This window comes from Odocoileus virginianus, chromosome 14 (genome assembly GCF_023699985.2).
Source record: "Odocoileus virginianus isolate 20LAN1187 ecotype Illinois chromosome 14, Ovbor_1.2, whole genome shotgun sequence".
Taxonomy (NCBI): Eukaryota; Metazoa; Chordata; class Mammalia; order Artiodactyla; family Cervidae; genus Odocoileus; species Odocoileus virginianus.
This window is the reverse complement of record NC_069687.1, coordinates 18,031,612-18,059,220: the sequence shown is the minus strand read 5'-3', so window position 1 is coordinate 18,059,220 and position 27,609 is coordinate 18,031,612. Positions and strand designations below refer to the sequence as shown.

Below are 27,609 nucleotides of genomic sequence, written 5' to 3'. Positions count from 1 at the left end.
TGGGGTTTCCTGTTCCCTATCAAAGTTGTATTTATTTGAGATCAGCCCACTTTCCACAATTTGAAGCAACGAGAGACCCAATGTTTTCTCTGAGAGCTATACAAAATCTTGGAAAAAGATTTGGTCCACATATAGGTCTTCTTCGTTTATGGAAAAAAAAAAATTTCTCGGTCTTTATCTTTTTTCCTCCTGAATTGCATAAACTGGATCTAATCTTTATCTCATTTTGAGAACTATCTCCTTCCCAGTGTCCATAAGTAAAATAAAAATGTAATAGCGTTTTGGTATGTTGCTTTGTGTGGACAGTAGTTTTTAACCGAATGTAAGTGTTTAACCAAAGATTAGGTATTTAACCTGGACTTGAGAGAGAGGAGAAGGAATGGCTACAATTCAAGGATTCTATTACCTATAACCTAAGCAGACACTCCTGTTTCTAATGTTTTCAGCTAACAAACCACTGAGGATTTTGCCCTTGCCTCTTTGCTACATGAAGCACTTGTTTAATGTCTTTTCTGAGGCTGTTCTCATCTCTCTCTCTTTCTAATTTCTCTACCTGCTTCCTTACTTTCTGACTTACCTAAAAGAATGCTAAGTTCTTTTTACTTTGTAGTCTGGACTATGCATCTTTTCTTTGCTGCTCCTCTCAAGCTTCAATCTAACCCAAAAAGGCTTTCAGAAGGCCAAAACAGTTTTCTGTAAAACAGGACACACTCTCATTAGCAGGCACTTGTATCCATATATCTATGTATCTGTATATCTATATATCTATACCTATCTATATCTGTACCTATCTCTATCTATCTATCTATATCCTTTCCTCTCTTTTTGGCCTATGTTGAATTTTATTGATAAACGTATAAAATCTTCCACTGAGTGGTCATTTTCTTCCTTTTGATTGGGCAACTCAAGTTATTGAAAACTGAATAAAACATGTCTAATTGTTCTAAATTGATTTAGATTCTTTGTCTCTGTGATTCCCATTCTTGGCTTTAGGGCTTTTCTGTGCCATGAGCCACATGAAAAACATACTGAATGCTTTCTCAGGTGGTTTCCTCATTCAGCTGAACTATCTTCATGTAAACTTATACCATTCTAGTCACTTTCCTTCAAATCTTTTCCTCTACAGTGCCATTAAAATAGGGTGATCAGAACTGAATACACTCCTTCAGATTTGATCTTATCAGTGAAGGATAAAAGATGCTTCATCTCCCTAATTTAATATGTGATACTTTTCTTAATGAAGAAGTATATATATATATTTTTTGCAGCCACAAAGCAATTTATTGAATGTATTGGCAGTGGAGAAAATCTCAGGTTTCTTCACATTTGTGAAGAAAACATGTTATTTATTGCTGCTAATATATCTCTTCCACAATGTTTTTGCATAACTGTGATGATAAAAAATTCTTGTTCTTATTTTATTTTATTCTTGATTTTGCTCTCCATTCCTCTTGTTGTGATTGTTTGGCTGACATTGTTTTGGATTTTCACTTATTCTCTATAAAATGTTTCTCATTATATGTGAAGCAAAGAAAAGCAGTAAAGTATTTCTCATGATAGTAACCAGATTTATTTTGGGCCTACTACTACCAGGACTTACCTTATAGCTTAGTTGGTAAAGAGTCTGCTGCAATCCAGGAGACCTGGGTTCAATCCCTGAGTCAGGAAGATCTCCTGGAGAAGGAAATGGCAACCCACTCCAGTATTCTTGCCTGGAGAATCCCATGGACAGAGGAACCTGGCGGGCTACAGTCCATGGATTCGCAAGAGTCAGACAGGACTTAGTGAGTAAACCACCACCACCACTACCAGGAATCTGAACTTACATGCTAGTAGTTTCCTGAAATAGCCTCTTTTTTCTTTCTTATATTTTAATTTAGGTATTCTAATGAGCATTCTTCTATTCTAAAGCTTCAAAGAAATTTGCTTGTTGCCTTTTAAGAATTGATTTTTCCAGCTCTGAAGTATATTACTTAAGACAACTCCTCTTTGAATTATTTTGTAACATCTCCTCTTGATATTCCCAACAAGAATGCTTACCAGAGAATGTCACCAATTACCTAAATCATATTTAAGAGAAAATTATTCTCCATTTATTTTAGAGGAGAACACTGTTTGCAAAATATCTTAAAGAGAATACAAACATCTATTAGTCCTTCACTGATCAATTTATTATTCCAAAAGCACTTACTTTCCTTCTAAACTTTAGGCTCAAAATTAATCAGCTAAAGCCCAGTAGGAAGAGTGGGGAAAATATTCAGTGATGCTTTTGAGGAGCCTAGTCTAGTGGAAGGAAAAGGCACATGTGAGGACAAGTGCTGAATCTTAGGCTAGAGTTATATAAAAGGTGGGTTTCCAGATGGCACTAGTGATAAAGAATCTGTATGACAATGCAGGAGACACAAGAGATGTGGGCTTGATTCCTGGGTCTGGAAGATCCCCTGGAGTAGGAAATGACACCCCACTGCAGTATTCTTGCTATTCTTGCCTGGAAGATTGCATAGGCAGAGGAACTTGACAGACTGCAGTTCATGGGGCTGCAAAGAGTTGGACACGACTGAGAGCACAACCTATATAAAAGGTAATACTGGAGCATATAGGGATAAGCATGAGGGTAAAGCAAGAGATAGGAATGGAGCTGTTTGGGAAAGGTGTTTTATGCTATAACCTTCAGTAAAAGGAGGGATGACCATTTCTCAGAGAATGGAGTATCTAGAATTTAAACATTTCAAAGTTATTCACCCCTAAAGACTCTCAGGGTCTTCTATAGACCCTCTAACACATCTTCTGCCTAAACAGAGTGTCAAATTAAATGTGAGATCTTTTAGATCTTCTGAACATGTTGATTGGTGGTTAAGCATTTAAGCCTGCAGCTTGTATGGGCATGATGAGGCAAGTTTAATTGCTCTTAAAGTGCTTTTCTTTTTTTCACAAAATATGAGAGATCAGATTTTTCTCTGAGATACAGCATTATATTAGTGATAGTGACAATGACTAAAGGTAGGGAAAATATGTAGAAAAACACAATGAATCAGTGACTGATTTTAATATTTGAAGATGAGTTAATGGGAATAGAACTAAAAAGATGACATTATTTTCTTCCTTTTGAAATTAAATAAATGATAGTACTGTACACAGATATTACATTAAAAAAAGGAGGGACAATTTAAAGAGCAGTGGAGATGATCTTGGTTTGGAGTATTATGAATATACTATATATTGTATATATATATTGTATATAGTATATAGAATAATATATATGTGTGTGTGTGTGTGTGTTTATAAATGTGCATTCAGTAGACCTTTGGGAATTTAGTCTGAAACCTCAGGAGAGATTTGAGAATAATCATCAGTTATATTTGATAAATGAAACCATGGAACAATGTGATATTATCTGAGGTCAGAACCACAGAAAACACCACAATGGAAAATCAGAATTTAAGAAGAATGAAGTAATGTAGCCTGAAAAAGGATATTAGAAAAATAAGAGTATGTTTAGAGTAATCTGTACCTAGAAGTCAAGAAAGTAAACAATTTGGAGTATCCCAATTATTTGAGTGTTTAAAACAGCACCCATCTTCCACTGCTTCCTAAGATTGTGTGTGTCATGAGTTTGGGGAAGACTTGGCTTTATGCTTTTGGCTGAAGGTCTCTGGTTTAGTTGCGGTTATGTGATGGCTGGAACAACAGCATCTGGAAGATACCCCTGCATCTCTCTCTGTTCATTTACTATCAAAGCTTCTCCAAGGAACCTCTTCATATGAGCAATTTGGACTTGCTTACTGCAAGACAGTTTCAGAACAGTGGGGTTATTTATACTGTGGCAGAGCATTCTAGTGCAAGTATTCCAGCTTAATAAGCCACTTATCATGCCTTCTATGACTTAACGTAAGTCAAATAGTGTCAGTGCCACAGGGTTCCAATTGGTTACAGGCCCCTGCAGATTTAAAGTGGAGAATTAGATTCCATCCCTTGATGGGAAATGGCGAGGTTCTGGAAGAGCATGTGTAGTAGAAGAAACTTCTGCCATCTTTTAAATATTCAATGTGCAACATAAACAAAGTGACCTAAAATATTATATGTGATGGATGTGTAAAATATGACATAACTAAAACATGCCCATTAGGTTTATTCTGTCGAGGGACATAACTCACCCAAGATAAAAACAAAAGCAAGATTTTAGGGATGTGAGAATTGAATGGGAGGGGAGGAAGTAGAGATAGAATGTAACAGTTTTATTTATGAATATTGAATATTCAGTGGAACAGGGTAGACTAGAAAGTTAAGATTTTTAAAGATTGGCTTTTTAACAGGAGAAGGAAGGAATTAAGTCTGTTTTATCTCGAAGGCTAACAATACATTTTAGCAATTATTTCTTGCTTGTTTTTTTGTTTGTTTCTTTTGGAAATAGTTGCTATAGCATGCCAGGCAGCATTATTAAGGAGTTTTGACAAGGAATTAAATGAGAAGTTTGTTAGCATGAGTGAAAAGAAAGGAGGCACTTTCAATATTCCAAATGAGCAATGTCAATGACTGGTTCAGTAGAGAAGAAAGTGGAAGGAAAGTTAGATACTTAGTGGGAATGATGATTCAGTTCCAAATAAGTAAAGCCACGATCACCATTCAAGGTAAAAAATAATTGATATTGAGTAATAAGTCATTTGGCAAAATTATCTTTTTGTGTTTAATGAAGGTAGGATATCTTTTATGTTTGTATTCATTATTATAAGCAAGAAAATAAATGCTTCTCTGAATTTTCTTGTGTTAGGACTGTGTCCAGTAAAGTGGGATATTTTTACAATGGCCATCCAACTGAGGCTATACCACTGCAAGGAATGAAGCAATTGAGAAACTGTGGGTCATCTTGTTTTGATCAACAAGGACGAAAGAGTGCAAATGATATTTAATGGCAGTTGCCAAAATACCAAACTACTGATATGTGCTGTGCATTGGTCAAACTTGTTTACTTAAGAATTATCCTAAAAAAAAAAAAAAAAAAGAATTATCCTGACATGGAGAAGGAAATGGCAACCCACTCCAGTGTTCTTGCCTGGAGAATCCCATGGATGGGGGAGCCTGGTGGGCTACAGTCTATGGGGTTACAAAGGGTCGGACACGACTAAGTAGCTAACACACACATACATGGACATAAGAACTATGTTATCCTTACATATTCTTGTATTATTTTATTATGTCATTAAAAGGAATTTGTATATTAGTATCACATGTATGGAGAATCAGATATGGTTTAGGTATAATCTGTATATCCACATGGTCATATATTTTATTGTTCTTTTGGGTAATTTTGTGAAAATTATTTTGAAAATAAAGAAACACTAAGTATTTTTTGTGTTCTTATAACCTCTTGTTATTGTAATTGTTGACTGAGTTTTCATCTTTATTGAAATCAATTCTTTTTAGGAAAAAAAAAAGAATTATCCTGACAATAACAAGGTAGCTAAGAAAGACCATGTGGTGCCTATAATCATAAGGATTAAGATGATACAGAGATTTCCTTTAAATGAAAAGAAAATATGCCTAGATTAACTTTGAGGAATATTTTCAAAATAACCATGTTAACTGCAGTATTTCCACAGAATAAAAATTGTTGTATTATAAATCCCTAAAAATACAATAGCATACTTCTAAAAAAAAAAGCATATTGAAAATAAAATTTATTTTTAGGAAAATTGCAAAAAAGAAAAATTGATGAACAAAAAAATCCTAAGAAAATATTAGAGTCTTCTTTTTGAGGAAGTAATATTTCACATTGATTAAATTGTTATGCAGAAAGCTGATTATATAGTGTAATTTCTTAGTTAATTCTGTATCTTTATAATTTGACTTTTTGAGACATTTCAAGCCCTGACAACATTTGAAATTATTAGGGCTTTCCCTGCCCCACCCCAGTATTTTTCAGTCCCAAATATAAAATTATAGTCAGAGAAGAAAGAAATAAACACATTATATTTGAAGGTTTGTTTTTATATTTTTATGTTTTGTGTGTGTTTGTGGGGGTTGTAGGTACAGTGTGTTTGTGATAAGGTGTAGGTTTTTTTTTTTTTTTTTCCATATTTTGCAAGCAAACCTTTGACAGATATTTCTGCTATTACTGATGTTCTTTGAAAACTGTAAGATATCTTGAGGAAATCCCCTTTAACTACACTAATTCATAGACTTACACACATATCACCCCTTAAAAAAATAGGCAAAGTTGGTAAATTAAAATGATTAGACGTTTGGAAATTCAAGATATCTTCTTTGGCCATTGCAACATAATCAGTGTGAGGAGTGACATTCTGCAGAAACCTGGGGAATCTGTTCCTATGATAGTCAAGTCAGAGGCACTCCAGGTTCCAGAAAACAATCAGCACTAAAGAAAGCTGGTGAGGCAAACAGCCCAAGTGTCTCTTTCTTTCTGTTTTCATTAACAGTGAGTAGAAATAAGACAGGGGCTCATGGCATAAAATGTAGAAAGGCAATTACAACTTTAACTTGGAGTAATTAGACCAATTTCTCTCTTGGCAGAACTAGAAGATTTGGGTTGGGAGGAACTTAAGGCCTTCCCTTGGAAGGAATAAAAAGCTAGTTAGCAGACTTTGACAGTTCTTTAGAAATCAGGAGCAGATTAAGCACCAAAAACCATCCCGGAGCAAACTTCCTTCTATTCCAAGTCTTAAATGAATGATAATGAAAGATTTATCTTTAAGGAATAAGAAAAACAGTAGCATATTAAAAATAATGACATTTTAGATAATATTTTTGCTAATTTTTTATGTGACGGTTTAAATGTATTATTGGTGTTGCTTTCATTCAGTCATTGAGTCTTTGAGAGTGAGTATGTTGAGACATGCATAAACTCATAAAACCAACATGTGTTTCACCGGGTTAAAATCAAATGACAGCAGGATGCATTGCTTTCTTTTTTTTTTTTTTCTTTTGAACTAAATTTATTTTATTATTTTTTATTTTTTTCATTTATTTTTATTAGTTGGAGGCTAATTACTTTACAATATTGTAGTGGGTTTTGTCATACATTGACATGAATCAGCCATGGATGCATTGCTTTCTGATGACTTTGGAGAGAATCAGAAATGTAATTCCTATGGTTGTAGGACTGGAGCCCCTGGTTTCTTTTCTGTCCGTTAGCTTATGGCAGTTATTACCTTTCAGAAACTGCCTACGTGCCTTTTAACAGGGCCCCCTTGCTGCGTTTCCAAAGTCAGCAACGGAAAGCCTGGGAGAAGGCGAGGGTGGGATGTTTCAAGAGAACAGCATCGAAACATGTATATTATCTAGGGTGAAACAGATCACCAGCCCAGGTTGGATGTATGAGACAAGTGCTCGGGCCTGGTGCACTGGGAAGACCCAGAGGGATCGGGTGGAGAGGGAGGTGGGAGGGGGGATCGGGATGGGGAATACATGTAAATCCATGGCTGATTCATGTCAACATATGGCAAAAACCACTACCATATTGTAATTAGCCTCCAGCTAATAAAAATAAATGGAAAAAAAAAAAGCCTCGTCTTTACAAAGTGAATCTCGCCTCCTCCTCCTCTTGCTGTCGAATCTCTCACCCTTCTGTCTTCCTTTTGAACTTTCAAGAGCTCATGAATTTAGATTAAGCCCACCATAATTGGATAAACTTCTTCTTTTAATATTTTTAACCTTTTGCCACTCAAGGTAACATAGTCACAGATTCCAGGCATTCAGACGTGAACATCTTTGGGGGACCTTTATTCTATCAAGTGCCTGCTATCTACTAGGTATTTGCTAGGTATCAAAAATACCATATGCATGTACATACTGCTATATTTAAAATAACCAACAAGAACTTATTGTGTAATACAATAAACTCTGTTCAACATTTGTTAATCACCTAAATGGAAAAATAACTTGAAAAAATAGATATATGTACATGGATAACTGAATCCCTTTGCTATACACCTGAAACTAATGCAACATTGTTACTCAGCTATACTCTGATATAAAAAAATCTAAAAAGTTATGTGCCTTGAAAATTAAAACTATCCCTGATTATCAAGGAGAATTTCCTTTTTTGTTGGAAATGCAAAGTAAAGCACATGTTGGCAAAAACAAAAATCCTATCCCTCCCTGGGATCATATTTAGATGGGGTAGGTAGATAATCAGCCATATAAATATAAAATGACACCTGTGACATGTCATTTTTTTTCCCTCTGATAAACTACTCTACATGTAAGAGGATTAAGGTGACAAGTATTTCTCACTCATGCCACACACTGTAATTTGTCAGCAAGGGCTGCTGCACATCGTATTTTGACTCTGGAATTTATACTGAAGTAGCAGGTACCATCTGAGCACTTTGGGAAGGGGAGAGCAGAGAGCATTGCATATGGGTTCCTGAAGCTTCTACCTAATAGTGGTACCTGTCACTTTTGCTCACCTTTCACTGATTAACCATGTCACACATCCAAACAGCTTCAACATGATAGGGAGACTCCTACTGGGTCTCTGGGAAGAGAACTAGGACATTTGGAGGTCACCATAAAGTATTACTATATAGATATGAATGCATACTTACAAGGGAATGTCCATGTTGCTAAAAGAACATTTTTCAGAGGAGTTTGTCTAATGAGAAGCTTCCCTGTGAGTGATATTTCTGAGATAAAACTAAAGGATGAATAAAAGTCGAAGAATAAAAAATTGGCAGGAAGAGGAAGAAACTGCTGGTCATAAAGGACAAATTCAAAGTCCCAGTGGGAAGCAGGAGGCATCTTAAAAGTTTTTCCAGCTGGTGTGCATGCAACCTGTTATTGTCTAATAAAGACTTGTATTTTAAAGAAATACTACACTAAGACTTTGTGTTAATCTAGTCTACAAAATCATGACCATAAATAAATCCTAATAAAATTCTTTTAGTTATTGCTTTCCTGGTATTTTAAATGAGAATTTGAATCTAAATCAGTGTTATCTAAAATTTCAGCAGTGAATCATCTATATCAAAATCATCTGGGATGCCTATTAAAATGTATAGCCCCAGCCAACCAGTATTTAAAGTTGGATTGCAATATCATGTTTTTAGAAAGCTCTCCAAGGAATTTTGTTTCACTTTAAGCTTTAGAAACACTGGTGTAACATAAGGCAAATTTCTGAAATCCACAAAATATTTGCAAGATTGTAGTAAGATCAATCAACTGTACTTACTGTATAGTTATAGTAAGTAACTGTAGCACAGTTCCTTAATATGAGGACAGAGATATACTTGTGAACAGATATAGACTTTCATTTTTCTGTTTATGATGGCTTAAAGCAGATTGATATGAGTACGTTCTGAAATATCTGGAAGACAATCTAAGTGCAGAACATGTAAATTGCTTGTTATGGACTGAATGTTTGTGTCCTTGCAAAATTCCTATGTTAAAATCTAATCTGTCTTTGTGACCCTGTGGACTGTAGCCTACCAGGCTCCTCTGAACATAGGATTTCCCAGGTAAGAATACTGGAGTGGGCTGCCATTTACTACTGCAGGGGATCTTCTGACCCAGGGATCGAACCTGCGTCTCCTGCATTGCAGGTGGATTCTTTACCGTTGGCACAAACTAGGAAGCCCAGTTTAACCCCAATGTGATGGTATTAGGATGTGGGGCATTTGGAAGATAATTAGATCATGAGGATGAACTCTCAGGAATGAGAATGTTGTTGTTGATCAGTCACTCAGTCATGTCCAACTCTTTGTGACCCCACAGACTGCAATGTGCCATGCTTCCCTGTCCTTCACTACCTCCCAGAGTAGGCTCAAACTCATATCCATTGAGTCAATGATGCTATCCAACCATCTCATCCTCTGTCGGCCCCTTCTTCTCCTGCCCTAAATCTTTACCAGCATCAGGGTCTTTTCCAGTGAGTTAGCTCTTCATATCAGTAGCCTTATAAGAGGTTAGATAGCTAGTTGGTTCTCTTTCTTCCAAAGGGGATTGGGGGAATGCAAAGAGAAGTTAACTTCTGCAATTCAGCAGAAGGCTCTCCAGAAACTCAAGCTTGCTTTTACCCTGAACTCAGACTTCCAGCCTCCAGAACTGTGAGAAATATATTTCTGCTATTTTCAATCCATTTATTCTATGATACTTCCTTACAATGGCCCTAACTAAGACAGTGTTTATACTTGCTTGTCTTCTCCACAGTAGCCATAGGATATGGTTCTCTGATTTTCATGGATATGGATAAAGTAGAAGAAAGGTCACCTTGATATGTAAAAGAGGTATTCTTGTAAGGTGAGGGTAAAAATCATACATAAAACAAAAAACTGTGAATGAGGACTCCGCTGTGTCGTGAATGTTTCAAGAGGCAAGAAAATTGAGCTAGTACTCAATTTTGGTTGTATATGTATGCCCTCTGCAAAAATCTCTGATATTTATATTTACTTTATATTCTACAAAAAGCAATTTGGTTTTCACAAAACTCTGTTTTTCAATTATATCAATGTTAATTTGGATTTTGTTTTATATTGTTACTAAGTAACTTATTCTGTTGCAACTTTACACTGCAGTATATACAATAAACAAATATGTTTATATTTAGCTTTATAGTTGAACATATCAAGTTATATTTAAATAAATAAATTTGAGCAAATTCTAGGACCTTTGGGTTTTTGTATGTTTCTTTTCCTCTTAAAATGGGTCTGTGAGTGATTATACAAAAGTATGAGAAATGTGAGTCTAGGGTATCAGACTGTCCTCTTTGCCTGGCTAATTCCATTTCATCCTTAATATTTCATGATAGGCATGTTTTGCTGTGAGTTGCTTTCACTAGAACAGAATTAAGTATAAGTGGTATTATTCACTGCTATTAGAGCAGGCACCTCCAAGAGCTGTGATCACTTGCCTACTAGATTCTGTAACTTCTGGGTATTGTCCATTTGCTCCCTGAGATTTTTCTCTACCCTGCTGTCTTCTATGGAATGCTGATGCAGATGAATATCATCAATAGGCCCCCTTATCTCCTACTCTTCATTTGGGTTCAGCCAGTATGAAACTTCAGTACAAGAGTAGAGAGTGGGATACAGGGGAATTCAATGCCTATGTTTTTACTTGTTCTTTTTTGTAAGGTTCATGTTAGGCTGGAAGTGTCTGTTGACAAAGGGCCCTGCCCCTCTGAAGGCGGCTTCCTGTTCAGAATACTGCCCCTCTCCTATACTCTCAGACAGGGTTCTAATAATAAACCCCTCTCCTTAGTTGTGTTCTGATCGAGGTTGCCCATGACTTTGTAAGCAGTGTATTTATTAAACACTACTCAAGTGATTCTAACATTTATTAGTGCTTTCAGTTCTACATTTTGTGGTGGCAGATTCTTCTTTTAAAGCTTCGTTCAATCTCTGTGTGTGTTAGTCGCTCAGTTGTGTCCGACTCTTTGCAACCCCATGGGCTATAGCCTGCCAGGTTCCTCTGTCCATGGGATTCTCCAGACAAGGATACTGGAGTGGATAGCCATTCCCTCCTCCAGGGGATCTTCCCAACCCATTCATTCAACCTCTAACACAGTGTTTGGAATGCAAGTACACTTCAAAGATATTTCTTTGATGGATATAGTTACTATTAGTTAGAGGTATTGATTAAATCAAAATTAAAATTCAGATCTAGAGAGAAAATCCTATTGGCAACACTATTAGTTTAAAAATATTAACATTCATTTGTTATTTTAATCTCCAGCTATGTGTATTACAGAATTGGTGATTGCAATACAAGCTACCGAGAAGTCTTAAAGTCACAACTGTGTGACTTTAAAGCACTTTGCATACACGGTAGGATGGTAGTTCTTTAGGCTGATGTTTTCTGTAGAACATGAGCCTGTGTTAGAAGTTTCTCCAGTATGCCCAGTGCTGGTTTTATTAGTGTTGTAGTAATTGTTTACAGTTATCTTGCAAAGTAAATTAGTCATGTCTTTCTACATGAACTTCTACTTGGTGTTTCATCTGTAAACATGATGAGTGTAATAAATCTCAAAATTAAACAAACCATTTTGTATGAGAAAATCACTGTCTTTTAAGTATTTGGATTAGTTGACAGTCTGCAAAGGGCACTTTAAATGGAGAAAAGTGTCATTTTAAAGATTTTGGAATCATGAGAAAAATTTTACTTTGAGGATTCACTAAAAGACGTCATTGATACTTTATCTTCTCCTCCAGTATATATATTGAAAAAAATGGATTGCTATTGTCCTTTGAATAAGAATTCAACACTTGTAATAAATAAGCTGGAGTATAATAAATATAAATAAATATATAAGAATACATAGCAGACTCTTTTAGGCATTTTTATGTACCCACAGATCCTATTAGATCACTGTAGCTCCCTGTCTTCATTGATACTGCCTTAGATTAAAACAATGTCAACTGCCTCTTAAACTACTGTAACAGGCCATTTTACTACGTCTCATGTCTCATTCGGTCTAGCCCCACAACTCTTTCTTCTTTATGTGGCAGCTAAGATAATACTTCAAAAGGAAACATTTAATCTTCTCACTTTTTTTTTAAGCTTTAGTTAAGTTCTTTTTTCATTTATTTTTATTAGCCAGAAAGATAAAGACCAATACAGTATTCTCACTTTCTTATTTAAAATTCTGTAATGTTTTCCCATGAGAATCATGAAAAAGTACAAACAATTTTAAATATAAGATTCTCTATTATTTTGCCCATGGTTACCTCTGTAACCTACTTTGGGTAGGTTCAAAACTTTCTCAAGTGTGTCTCTGAATATTCTATATATACCGATGCCTGTGCAATTCACCTAAAGCAATAGTTGGTGGATGCTTGGAGTCATTTCATGGAAAGAAGATAAAAGCAAAAGGACATATGGGTACCCAGTCTTACAAACTGCATTTACTGAGCAAGGAGGCTAAATACATATGTATTTACACATCCTATATGTACATATATATATATCAAAATATATATTTCATAAACATACACAATCTATATACATATATGCACATATTTATATATACATATATGTCACAATTATTTCATATAATAAAGGACACTTTAATACTAAAATTATGTAAATTCAAACATTAAAAAACCATCTAGATATATTTAAATTTATGAAATATTTTCCTTCCCTTATTTGTTCTATTTCACCATGAATTGTCACAAAATTCAATGTGGACTTATAGCAGTCTATGAGTCAATATTTGAGAATCACTATAAGTATTTTGTACAAATTGTTTATTCTGCCTGACGAATTTCCCTCTTTCTCAAAATAGCACCACCATTACATACAGTATGAGATGTCTTTTCATTCCATTTGACTATAAGTCTTAGTTTCAATTTTATTTTTGTACCAAGTTTTCCTAAACTCTCCAAAGCTGAATGATTCCTCTATGTGTCATAGTATTCATTATGTGCCACCCTGGATCTGATGTCTTGTATTTTCTCATTTGTCTCTTTTCTCAGCACACGTAAGGTTCTCAAGATCAGGGCTTGAGTTTTCATCACCAAAATAGGCTTACTGGTGCCTGTCTTGCCCAGGCCTAGACACAATGCTGTCAAAAATAGTCTAAAGACTGGATAAGCCAGTGACTTTATCACAATTTCAGCAAGCAAATTAATTTTAGGAATAGTTGTGCAGAAAACTGATTCTTTGAAGCCAATTCAGAGTTCTCGAGTCATGATCAGAGATACTCACTTGTTTTTCCCTCCTCTGATTCTATACTCACTGAGAAATTTTTAGTTATGCTTTTCTTGGTATATTTGAAAAGAAAAATTTCTAACTATGAGACAGGCAGTGTCTTGAGAAACTGATAAACCAATAACTACCCTACTGTCATAGAATTTGATTCTATATTATGCCTTTAAAACAATTAAACAACATACTTAGGTATACATGTGTGTGTGTATGTATATATATATATATATATATATATATTCTGTCTATAATATTTGTCAATCCATATGTAATTTTTTTCCTTAAAATATATCCTAAATGTATTTAATAAATGCACACACATATAAAATCACACACACATGCACACACACACACACAGAAAAATACTAGCCTTATAATTGATAGGCTTATCTTCATTATATGAAATTACTTTGGAAAGGGAAATAATGACTACTCATATGTCATTTTTATGATATACCCAATGTAATCTGTCTTTAAAAGAAATTATTAGGGATCAGGTGGAGAGGGAGGTGGGAGGGGGGATCGGGATGGGGAATACATGTAAATCCATGGCTGATTCATGTCAATGTATGGCAAAAACCACTGTAATATTGTAAAGTAATTAGCCTCCAACTAATAAAAATAAATGGGAAAAAAGAAATTATTAATATTTATTGTTAAATAAAATATTTTCAAAAATATAGATATTTTGGAAGTTAGCTATATTGAGAAACTCCAGGGGATGGAGAAGGAAGAGAAACCTGACATGCTGCAGTCCATGGGGTCACAAAGTCGGACAAGATTTAGTGACTGAACAACAGCAGCAAAGGTAATGTAAAGTTGTAGATAACTAGTTGATGACCTAATTAAAAATAAAAGTTGATGCTCCTTATATATTTGTAAACATATAGACTTTTTGTCCTTCAATCATGAAGTATGAATTAAATTGGTATTTCCCATTTAATAATATACATAACATTCTTCTTTCTTTTTCTTACATATTCTTTTATGTCCATATTCAAAATCAGTTTTCTTTTACAGTTTTCTATTATAGATTTCTTAATACTGAAGGATTTGGACATCAGCATTAATAAAAGCAGGGTCCTAGAAAGGAAAGTAAATATCAGCTAACAGAGTAAATGTGAGATCGCACACTAAAATTTTACTGAAAAGCTCAACATTCAGAAAACTAAGATGATGGCATCTGGTCCCATCACTTCATGGCAAATAGATGGGGAAATGGTGGAAACAGTGGCTGACTTTATTTTGACGGCTCCAAAATCACTGCAGATGGTGACTGAAGTCATGAAATTAAAAGATGCTTGGTGCTTGGAAGGAAAGTTATGACCAACCTAGACAGCATATTAAAAAGCAGAGACATTACTTTGTCAACATAGGTCCATCTAAGGTCCATTTAGTCAAGGCTATGGTTTTTCCAGTGGTCATGTATGGATGTGAGAGTTGGACTATAAAGAAAGCTGAGCACAGAAGAATTGATGCTTTTGAACTGTGGTGTTGGAGAAGACTCTTGAGAGTCCCTTGGACTGCAAGGAGATCCAACCAGTCCATCCTAAAGGAGATCAGTCCTGAATGTTCATGGGAAGGACTGATGTTGAAGCTGAAGCTCCAATACTTTGGCCACCTGATGCGAAGAACTGACTTATTTGAAATGACCCTGATGCTGGGAAAGATTAAAGGCGGGAGGGTAAGGGGATGACAGAGGATGAGATGGTTGGATGGCATCACCAATGCAATGGGTATGAGTTTGCATAACTCCGGGAGTTGGTGATAGGCAAGGAGGCCTGGCCTGCTGTGGTCCATGGGGTTGCAAAGAGTTGGTCACAACTGAGCTACTGAACTGAATTGAACTGCTTTAATCTTCCTATTGGCATAAGAATAAGTCTTTTCACTTTGTAGCAGGCTCCATCTTATTTTACCTGGAAAAATTGCTCATAGTCTCTTTTCATGTTTCAAGCCAGCCATGCTAACTAGAATGTTTCAATGTTAGATAAATAATGCTACCAAGTTTTATACCAGTTTCACAGTTGATAGTGAGATCTTTTCTGCATAGGTTGATTCTTTGACTCCCTTGGAATTTTTATTTAAGATTCTGGTCTATGTGCGGAGAAGGCAATGGCACCCCACTCCGGTACTCTTGCCTGGAAAATCCCATGGACGGAGGAGCCTGTTAGGCTGCAATCCATGGGGTTGCGAACAGCCGTACACGACTGAGCGACTTCACTTTCACTTTCACTTTTCATTTTCATGCATTGGAGGAGGAAATGGCAACTCACTCCAGTGTTCTTGCCTGGAGAATCCCAGGGACGGGGAGCCTGGTGGGCTGCCGTCTATGGGGTCGCAGAGTCGGACACAACTGAAGAGACTTAGCAGCAGCAGCTAGTCTATGTGACTCAGACATTTATGCATCATTATTACCTTGTACCGATCATTTGAAATCCTGATTTCTGTTAGTAATCAGGTCAAAAAGTATAAATTCATGGATACTGAAGTAGGGTGAATTTTTCCTCCCCTTGTACAGAATTATTTGGTTTTGTATTTTCCTTTATTTTCTCATCTCTGCCTTTTGATGGAAGGCATTTATGGGAATACCAGAAGCCCTGCCACCATCAAACACAGGGAGATAATGTCAGAAAACCTAGTTACCAAGGACTAATGCTTTTCTTCCCGTGGTTTATCGATTTCAAGTTCTCATTGCTGGCCAAGTGAGCATTCTACTTTCAGGAAGAAAGAGAGTTTAAAACAAATATCTTTTTGGTATGCTTGGTTGAAAAGACCGTTACCAAATCTCTATTCTGTTTACTGTAATACTTTTTTTTTTCTTTTTACTCAGCATATTCTGCCTGTGATCTATGGCTTCCTTTTTGAACCTACCCACATGCAATCTTTCCCAACTGTGCTGTGTGCTTGTGATTACTTCTCCAATTTGTAAATGTCTCTTTGAATTAGCATCTCTCAGTTTGTAGTATGTTTGGCCACAATCAAATCTGGCAAGACAGAGAAGGAAATAGATTCAGTAATAAGCCTAATCACCTGTGAACTGAAAAGCCTTGCACATGTTTGATCTTGATCTTTGAGAGTGAAGTATTAATGCGTACTTGCTGAAAAAAAATCATAGACATTTGAAGGAAAATAAAGGCATGTTCTGTGTTCCTAGAATATTTACAGAAAAAAAATAAAACTATCTTTCACATTCCAAGAGTAGTTCCCTCTGAAAACACTGTTAGAGTTATAAGAAAAATTACAAATATATAAAATTAAAATTTTTAACCATAACCAGAATACAGAATAAAAATTTCAATCAGTTCTTTTATTTACTACTCAACTATAAGAACTAGTAAATGCAGTGTAATTGTCTTAATGTATGTTTACATAATATCTAACAAGATATATAGATTGTTTAATTTCTATAACAACTTGTGCTATACACGATAATTTTATACAACTGCTTATATTATCAAAAGAGTAACCTACATTATATGAATGAGCTCTTGAAGAGCCAAAAAAAAGTTATCTTTCTTTCACTAAATACCTTTTTTTTCATCAAATGAGGGGTTGCGACAAGTATGATATTGAAACAAAGAAGTTCATTTAAAGTAGACTGTAGAATGTATATTTTATTAACCAACATTAAGATAGACTACAGGTTTACACTATGAAAATGGTTGTGGAATTGGCATCAGTTCAGTTCAGTCACTCAGTCGTGTCTGACTCTTTGAGACCCCATGGACTGTAGCATGCCAGGCTTCCCTGTCCATCACCAACTCCCGGACCTACTCAAACTCATGTCCATCGTGTCGGTAATGCCATCCAACCATATCACCATCTGTTGTCCCCTTCTCCTCCCACCTTCCATCTTTTCCAGCATCAGGGTCGTTTCCAATGAGTCCATTCTTCGAATCAGGTGGCTAAAATAGTGGAGTTTCAGCTTCAGTATCAGTCCTTCAATAAATATTCAGGACTGATTTCCTTTAGGATTGACTGGTTTGATCTCCTTGCAGTCCAAGGAATTGGCATAAGAATGTATAAATAAACCTAATGGAACAAACTGAAGAGTTCTGAACTAAAACCATGTAAATATAAAATTGTGATATAATATTGGTGGCATCATAAACCAATGAGGAAAACTTGAACCATTTAGTAGAAGGTATAGGAAACAGTCTCCTCTGGGGAATAAAAAAGTTGAATCCTTACTTTATACCATATACAAGGCTTAAATCCAGCTGGATTAAATATTTACATAAAAAGGCACCTATAATTTTATATGACATATAGTTTTACAGCAGTGATAAAAAATTCTCACCACAAGACCATAATGTGAATCCTTTATAATTGCTTGCCCCATTTTCTTCCCATCCCAGATAATAATAACAATAATAATTGATGTTTATTTAGCATTTACTATTTACTGCTCCTACTACTGCCACTGGGGCTTCCCAGGTGACACAGTGGTAAAGAATCGACCTGCCAATCAGGAGACACAGGAGCTGTGGATTCGGTCCCTGGGTTCAGAAGATTCCTTGGGGGAGGAAATGGCAACCCACTCCAATATTCCTGCCTGAGAAATCCCATGAACAGAGGAGCCTGGTGGGCTACAATCCATGGGATCACGAAGAGTCGGGCATGACTGAGCATGTATGCACATTATTACTACTACTACTAATGCTAATAACAATAAGTGACATTATTGACACTTACTTTAACTAGCATAAATGCTAAATTCATTACAAAAAACGGTATAGTAGGTACTATGAATGGAGAAGGAAATGGCAACCCACTCTAGTACTCCTGCCTGGAAAATCCCATGGACGGAGGAGCCTGGTAGGCTACAGTCTGTGGGGTTGCGAATGTCGGACACAACTGAGTAACTTTGCTTTCACTTTTCACTTTCTTGCATTGGAGAAGGAAATGGCAACCTACTCCAGTGTTCTTGCCTGGAGAATCCTAGGAACGGGGGAGCCTGGTGGGCTGCCGTCTATGGGGTCTCACTGAAGTGACTTAGCAGCAGCAGGTACTATGAAAACTGGTTTTGAGATATTCCATACCTGATAAGGAATACAAGACTAATAAATGTTAAACCTTTGAAATCTTTAACTCTGAAACCTTGAAACTAACATATTAACTCTCTACTTAATCATTCCACAGTTACCTCTCACATGATTCTCCTTGAAGATATAACAGTTCCCTGATTATTTATCTTTTGGAGGATGTCACCATGAGATGAAACATGTATTCCTCCTGGCTTATTTCCTCTTAAAACTCATTCCAAAGAGGAGGTACTTAATTGAATCAAATGTATTGGTTCAATTAAGATATCTTGTCTCATTTCAAGAAACACATATTTCTTATTTAACAAACACTCTAAATCAGTTATTCTTAACATCAAAGTTATTGGCTAGTCAAATTTGTTAATTTACTCGAAATGTATATTAAATATTCAAAGTCAGATACATTCAAAATGTATTTTATCTTTCACTTTCAAAGCATATGCATTATATAAATATAATCCAAAATATTGTAGTCTGTAAGAGATAGAATTATTTGTTTTCAGTGGAGGCTCAAACAAGTATATGATGCCCCCAAATTTAAGAATAAAAGAAAATGGCAATCCATACAAGCAAATCACTATTTATACTTTAAAAACAAGTCAATCCTAAAGGAAATCAACCCTGGATATTCCTTGCAAGGACTGATGCTGAAGCTGAAGCTCCAGTACTTTGACCACCTGATGTAAAGAGCTAAGTCATTGGAAAAGACCCTGATTCTGGGAAGGACTGAAGGCGAAGGGAGAAGGGGATGGCAGAGGATGAGGTGGTTGGATAGCCTTGCCAACTCATTGAACATGAGTTCAAGCAAATTCCAGGAGATTGTGAAGGATAAGGGAGCCTAGCATGCTGCAGTCCATGGGATCCCGAAGAGTCAGACATGACTTAACAACTGAACAACAATCTTTTCTATGGTTTTACAAAGAGTGTAAATCTGTATTTAATGTTCTACATACCATCCTAGTATTCTGAGATCTTGACTCAAGAGTAGGAGTGTAACTGGGTACCACTCACTCATTCTCAAAGCATAGAGGAAGAAATCATATTTATTAAAGGATTGAAATGTCAAAGCAATGTGTAAAATTTTAATTTTATGTCTTGATTCACTCTATAACTTATGCCCAATTACAACCATTATTATTTTTTGTTTTGTTTATTTTGTTTCATTTGCTTGACCACAGTGAGATGCAAAGAGCAAAACCTATCAGTCATCTCCACTGGTATAGATGCATCATATTTACCTGATCCTAATTATATTTTAATTACCATTTTATATAGGTGTTTAATTATTAAAACATTTTTTGTATTTTTTGCAAGTTGCCTCAAATTCATTGTGTAAAGGGCAAAGCTGTAAATAGATTTCATTCAAAGACTGGCATTTATCTTGTCATTATCTGCCATTCCATTTCACCTGTTAACCTGTTTTACCAGCAGATCTTTAATAATTTTAATGATATATTTTAATGTCTCAAGCATTTAGTGTGAAACCAATGTACCAGTGTTTGAAACACACAGAAAAAGTGTTTCTGTGTCAGTGTGTGCATGTTAAGGGGAAGTGCAATAGTTCTTTCAGTCCCAAATTAAACTAAAGGCTCCAAAAATTTTATTAGGTTCTCTGATACAGTACTGTTTAAATCTTTACCATCTTATTCATAAATTTCCTACCTATTCTGACCTCAAATAGACTTTCACTCTGGTTCTGAACATTTTTCAAGAGGATAGCACTAATCCAGTAGAGATTATCATATGCCAGATAACACAAAGGAGCAGTGTCTGGTTATGGTGAGAAACTTAGTAGGGATATCGAGAGGAACAGAATCACTCTGAATAAGGAACTGATTCAAGCTGTAGTCAGAATTGTGTCAGGCTGTAGGTAGGAACATTGTCAAGCTATGGAGAAGAATAGAGTCAGGCTCTAGTGAGGAATAGCATCAGGCTGTATTGAGGGACACAGTCAGTCTGTAGGGATGACAGAGTCAGTCTGTATTGAGGGCCAGAGCCAGGCCATAGTGAGGAACACAGTGAGGGTGTAGTGAGTAACAGGTTCATGGTGTAAGAGTGGAGCAGATTCAGGCCTCTTAAAAGCTGAATTGGAAGTTGAAATCAAGAATGTGAGAAGTGAACTCACCCTATCACCACTCATGACGCTCATGACTAGAAGCTTGTATAATGAGCCTCTCATGAGCTATATACTCAGACAGGCAAAGGCCATGTTTTCCACCATCAGTCACTTTTATTGGTATGTATTCGATCAAGGTCATCGGCTCTCATATAGAGCTCATCCCTCAGATTGAATATGCCTCTGAAGTTTTCCTGAATGATTTGATGGTTTGGTTTCTACTAGAAGCGCCTCTGGAGTTGATTCTTACTGGTGATTTTAAATGTTCACTGTTGACAACTGAGGCTGTGGTGCATTGAAGTGTGCTTCCAGATATGTCTGCCAATGCAAGAGAACTCGGGTTCAACCCCTGGGACAGGAAGATTCCCTGGAAAAGGGAATGGCAACCCACTCCAGTCTTCTTGACTGGGAAATCCCATGGACAGAGGAACCTGGAAGGCTAGAGTCTATGGGGTGCAAAGAGTTGGACATGACTGAGAGGCTAATACTTTTTCACTTATTCCAGATCTCAGGTTGCACATAACCATAACACCCTGACAGATTTTTTTTTTCCTTTTTTTTGCAGTTGCTCAAAATTTTTATACATGGCTTAAGTCTTTTTCCTTAGTAGTTTTATCTGATTTTCTCTCTTATGAACCTGGGTCTTACTTTTTTATAAAATGTGATAATCAATGTTTCCCCAATCCCAAACATTTAACTTATGAAGATAGATTATTGTTTCAAAATGTAGTTATTTTATTGGGATAACCATATTAAAAGTTGTTGGACTAATGTAGAACTTCATGCTATCATGTATGATTTATGTCTTTTAAAAGGGCTTCCCAGGTGGCACTAGTGATAAAAACCCACCTGTTGATGCTGGAGACATAAAAGGCTTGGGTTCGATCCCTGCGTTGGGAGGATCCCCTGGAGGAGGGCGTGGCAACCCACTCCAGTATTCTTGCCTGAAGAATTCCATGGACAGAGGAGTGTGGTGGGCTATAGTCCACGGTGTCCAAAGAGTCAGACACGACTGAAGCAGCTTAGCACAGCTCACACATACCTCATCAAACCATGCCTGGTGCAAAGGATTCAGTAATAACTAGCTATGATGAGGAGGAGGGGGGTTATTATGATTACTACATTGACCTTTGATTTATACTGACATATAATTATGATTCTGACATTTTCAAGCTTATTCTGCATGTTTTTCTTTTTTCTCAAATCTAAATATTTTATTTTATAGTTACACCCCAAATTGTGCTTTTTTCACTATATACTTTTAACTTGAGGACATCTGTAAAATTAGTACAGTACAGAAATCCTGAAAGAAATTCTACTAACTATAAACTATTTAAATATTGCTTATACAAAATATTTAAAGGTCGGGGGGGTGCAAAAGCTTATTTACAAAACAGAAAATGGATATAGAAAACTTATGATTACCAGGAGAGAGGGGCACATTGGAGGATGGACACTGGCATATACACACTACTATACAAAAACAGATAGAGTAGGAAGTGGCAGCCCACTCCAGTATTCTTGCCTGAAGAATCCCATGGACAGAGGAGCCTGGCAAGTTACAGTCCATGGGTTTGCAAAGAGTTGGACAGGACTGAAGCAATTTAGCATACATAAAATGTGTAACTAAAACCTGTATAGCACAGGGAACTCTACTCAACACTGTGTGATGGTCTATATGACAAAAGAACAAGTGGATATATGTATAACTCATTCACTCTACAATACACCTGAAACTAACACAACATTGTAAATCAACTATACTCCAATAAAAATATAAGAAAATATTAAAGGAAGGCCAGTACCATATAAACAGCATACACTTAAATACAAGAGATGAATGTTTAACATACAGAGTAATGTTTTTTATTCACTGATAAGCTGAAGGTCCATTTCAAGATGTTTCTTTCTTTAGTATGCTTAATTTGTTTTATTAGCAAGCAGAGCCCTATAAAGGATGGCATCATCTAGTCCTCAGACTCAGATTCATCTTCATCTTAACTAATCTGGAATTAACGAAGCTCATAAGTCTCCTTGTCAGATGCAGCCACACAAAGCCAATCACAAAGATTGTTCTTTTTGAGGTATTTCTTGGTAAGGTACTTCAAATAGCTTTTAGAGAATTGTTTCTCAGAAACGACTATGATTTTATTCTTGAAGTGTTCAATGTGAATGACATTCCCAAGATTTCCAGTCTTTCCAAACTTTAATCTTCTCCCACAGAAACTGTTCAACATTTCCAGAATCAAAAATTCAATCTTCTACTGGATGAATAAGCTCCAAATTAAAATTCCAGGTTGACTTCTTAGGATTCTTGTCTTTCTTCTGGGCCATCTTGAAGGCTTGCCACATGATCAGAGCCTTTTTTTTTTTTTTTAAGTTGACTTTTTCTTGTAATTTAGTGTTACCTGGAATTTGATGAGTATGTTTCATAGACTTAATTGCAAGTTAGGAAAAGCAGTAGGTACAATGAGCATTAAATGTGTGTACTTTGAGAAGACACATGTCTACATACTTTCTCAGGTTACGATTGAAGTATTGATAGCATCTGTGATATGTCTATCACCTGATAGATTCAAGACAACGTGGGACAATACTAAAGCTTTAGTGAAATCAGATGGATTTGCTCATACTATGTGAGGATGTAAATAATCATTAACATAGCTAATTCAGAAATTAAAATTCATGCATTAAATATTTAGGCAACTAATTTTATTAAATGAATAAATATTTTGACAGCTTATCCATTAAAATAGCTTGTTTAGTTCTTTTACATTTGAGGTGAGGAAGCTGAGGCTTCAGTGGGTTAAGTTACCTGTCTGAGTTTACGTGACTTATGAGGGACAGAGTCAAGTCTCCAATCAGGAAATTTTTAAGCAAAATCCAGTTCTTCTTTCTACAACAAACTTCTTTATTGTGTTCATTATTTCCCTCTGAGGGTGTGTGTGTGTGTGTGTGTGTGTGTGTGTGTGTGTGTGTGTGTGTGTGTGAATGATGTTGGCAGTGAGTAATGCATATTACATGGTTTTTATAAAGCTATTGTACCTAACACAAAACTTTAATTTCGACACCAACATGGTCAAAATCTTTGCTAAATTTTTCTTTTTAATATACTTCTAGCTCTTTCCCAAATACTGAACAGCCCTATCTACCAACTTCCCATTGATTTCAAATATCAGAAAAATTTTCCCATTGTTTTATTATTTAAAAAAACACATTGTTATTAGGTCTTATGATTCCTGTTTTCAGTTTGCAGAGCTCCTCTGGATTGTTTGCAAGAGATATTATCAATGGAATTTTAGAAGCAGCAAGCTAACATTAATTCTGTATAAGTATATGCAGTAATCTCATGGTTAAGATTATACTAGAAAGGCAATGTAAAAAGTAAAAAGAAAAACTAAATATTTTTTTCTTAGTTTCATGACTATAATTTATTTCAAGTGAGGATATCATGTAAGTTTACTTTCCATAAACTACTCTCAGATATCTGTGCCTGAGAACTTTGATGATAAGAACTTAGCAATGTAGATACATATCCTCTGAGCTCTCAGATGAGACGACTGCAGTAAAAAGATCAAATATAGCCCAATAGAAGTGAGTCTCAATATGCAATTTCACACAATATGCAATTTCAAATTAGTTAACCTGTAATATTGTTTTCTTCTTCATTTCTACCAAGAAGCTGATTTGGGATTCATTTATATTCAGTAAACAAAATGAAATCTCTTTCTGTCACTGCTCCTAGCCTCAAAGACTAGAGGAATGCGGCAGAGATTAATGGTCATGATTAACTCCCTACAGGTTGTGGTTTCATGCCCCAGTGATTATTCTGTCATTATTCTGCATGAGATGCAGCTAGAGCACATATGCTTTCAGCCACAAAGCCAGACAAGACCAAAAGGTCAAGCTACTTAGTAGCTTGATATTCTCTCATTCTGGCATGTATACTCCCAGCAAAAAACCATTGGGATTATATAATTACCATATTAACATAGATATATTAAGTTATGTGGTAGGGTCTATTGTGAAGTATAATAGATTAAAATTAAGGAAAGAACCATTTCCTTTACAGCATTCAGTTATCTAGTGTATTCACAGGATGAATATACTAGACAAGTGGCTTTGATCAATTCAATCAGGAGTAGTTTTTTTTATTATTATTTTTAATTGAAAAATAATTGCTTTGCAGCATTTTGCTGTTTTCTGTCAACCTCAACATGAATCAGCCATAGGTATACATATATCCCGTCCCTTTTGAAGCTCCCTCCCATTTTCTTCCTTATCCCACTCCTCTAGGTTGGTACCGAGTCCCTGTTTGAGTTTCCTGAGCCATGCACCAAATTCCCATTGACTGTCTAATTTACTCAGGAGTAGTTTTGAAACAAGCTCTCACCCCCACACCTCGTCTCATTCTCGATCATTCTATCTTGTGAATTGCAGATTTTGAATTTCTGCCAATTTCTCACATTCCCGCTTATTCTATATTTTAGGAAAATGGTAACTTAAGTCTGTAAGTGTCTCTGCACTTCTTTCTGTTGGCAGGTCAAGCCATAACTTTGAGTTTATCATTCAAAAGAGTAGGTGCTTTTCCTATTACAAAATAGAATGGCCCTCAAATTCTCTAAATTGCAAAGAGAAGATTAATTTCTGTGCTCCATTGAGACATAAAAATTTAAAATAAGCCTGCTCCTAAACTTTTCCAAATTCCCCAAATGGATTTTCACTAAATATTTCATATTTCTCATAGGTATGGAATGTGGGGATTAGGGTAGCACAGCTTTAAGTTGCTATAGTCAAATGCTGCCAGATTTTGATGCCACAGAAGAGTAAATAGTATTTCACAAAACTAGGAACTCTGAGCAAATTTTCTCATATGCTTTTATTGCTCAAAATTTGTTTTTTTCTCAGAAGTTTTCCCATACATTGAAAAGAGTATATGGCATTGGTTTCAGTTTACCTGTTGGCTCTGGTGCTAGTTTAATTCTGGATGCTTAGTACTCGAATTATAAGGCATTTGATTTTTCATGACTTACAACTCTAGTATCTTTTACCCCCGAAGAGCTTTACCATCCCTGTTGCATCAGTGAGTTTTCTGTTTCTTTCAGTTCCCCTGTATAGTGTGTTTTATAAAATAATAACTTATAGGAACACATATGTCAAGTATTTTAAAATGTGTCAAAGTACTGCTAATCCATATAGAATAGTATTGATTTCACTATATGTAACATTTAATAATTTCAAAATTAAGTAACTAATAGATTTCAGTCCCTTCCAAAATTAAAAGAGTCAGTTTTTGAAGGGGTGTTAACATTGTTATGAGAATGAATAACATATTTATGAAAATAGTATCTCAGTTCCATTATTATATACATGTCTGTTAAACTGAATATAAATTAAACATTTTTGGAAGTAAATAATATAAATATTATTTAACACTCAGTTTATTCCCAATTGTCTATTAATAAAGAGAAATGAACACTAAGACTTAGGATGATTGAATGATGCATGGGAATCATTGCTTCTTATCCTAAGGGAGAAGTAATGCTCATAGCTTAAGTGAAAAATCACACTGAGAAGTTTCAGAATCTGAATATGTGGAGTTGACTTCCTGTATAATTTCTAAGCTATTCAAATTATTTCTAAATATTATGATCTTTTATAAATATAGTCCAAAGGATCATTCCATAGAGTGTGCAGTTCAACCTAGGATAGGGTAAATCATGGGAAAAATCTTTTCATACTACTACCTGATCTCAGAATGGAGCTACTATGTGCTGATTGAAAAGACAGCAAACATTGACTGTATAATGGAACACTTTTCAGTGTTCATATTTGCTTTAAGGGCTTGATTACATATTTACCTATGGATATTATTACAATTTTAGTTAAGTATTTACTATTAGCTTCCCAGTAGAATATGTGTGTATGCATAAATACCTACACACACGCCTTTAGAAACACTCCAAAACAAATCATAAAAATACAGCTTAAAAAAGGCATTCAAAATGTTAGGTATGTTAAAGAAAGCTTTAACATATGATAATGAATTGGGTACTAGACAATTACTAGACTCTTGTGAAATTCTTTCTGCCATAAGGGGGTCCGTCTAGTCAAGGCTATGGTTTTTCCAGTGGTCAGGTATGGATGTGAGAGTTGGACTGTGAAGAAAGCTGAGCACCAAAGAATTGATGCTTTTGAACTGTGGTGTTGGAAAAGACTCTTGAGAATCCTTTGGACTGCAAGGAGATCTAACCAGTCTATCCTAAAAGAGATCAGTCCTGGGTGTTCATTGGAAGGACTGATGTGGAAGCTGAAACTCCAGTACTTTGACCACCTCATGTGAAGAGTTGACTCATTGGAAAAGACCCTGATGCTTGGAGGGATTGGGGACAGGAGGAGAAGGGGATGACAGAGGATGAGATGGCTGGATGGCATCACCGACTCAATGGGCATGAGTTTGAGTAAACTCCGGGAGTTGGTGATGGACAGGGAGGCCTGTGTGCTGTGTTTCATGGGGTCGCAAAGAGTCGGACACGACTGAGTGACTGAACTGTGAAATTCTTTAGTGATTAAGTGAGGTAAAGAGTATTCTTTCAGTTCTATTTTGAACTTCTGTTGGAGAGAAATAAAATTGCTATTAGAATGGGCAGACTGTTTAATTTTACTCCATGTTTAATTACCCACTCTCTCTGACCAAGAAGAAGAGTAAATTTCAGGGTATGGGTAAATTGACCAAATTTCAAGTATGGTAAATTTCATGCAACTTCTTCCTTTTTCTCCACCATT

The 27,609-nt window shown here is 35.8% G+C and overlaps 1 protein-coding gene and 1 pseudogene across 1 annotated transcript in view; one reads left to right on the top strand and one right to left on the bottom strand.

Annotated features, from left to right (window-relative positions):
- CDH18 (cadherin 18) overlaps positions 1-27,609 on the top strand; it is a 1,188,046-nt gene that overhangs the window by 23,469 nt on the left and 1,136,968 nt on the right. The gene's annotated exons all lie outside the window — the stretch shown is intronic.
- LOC110150906 (ribosomal protein eL22-like) lies at positions 22,717-23,157 on the bottom strand (annotated as a pseudogene).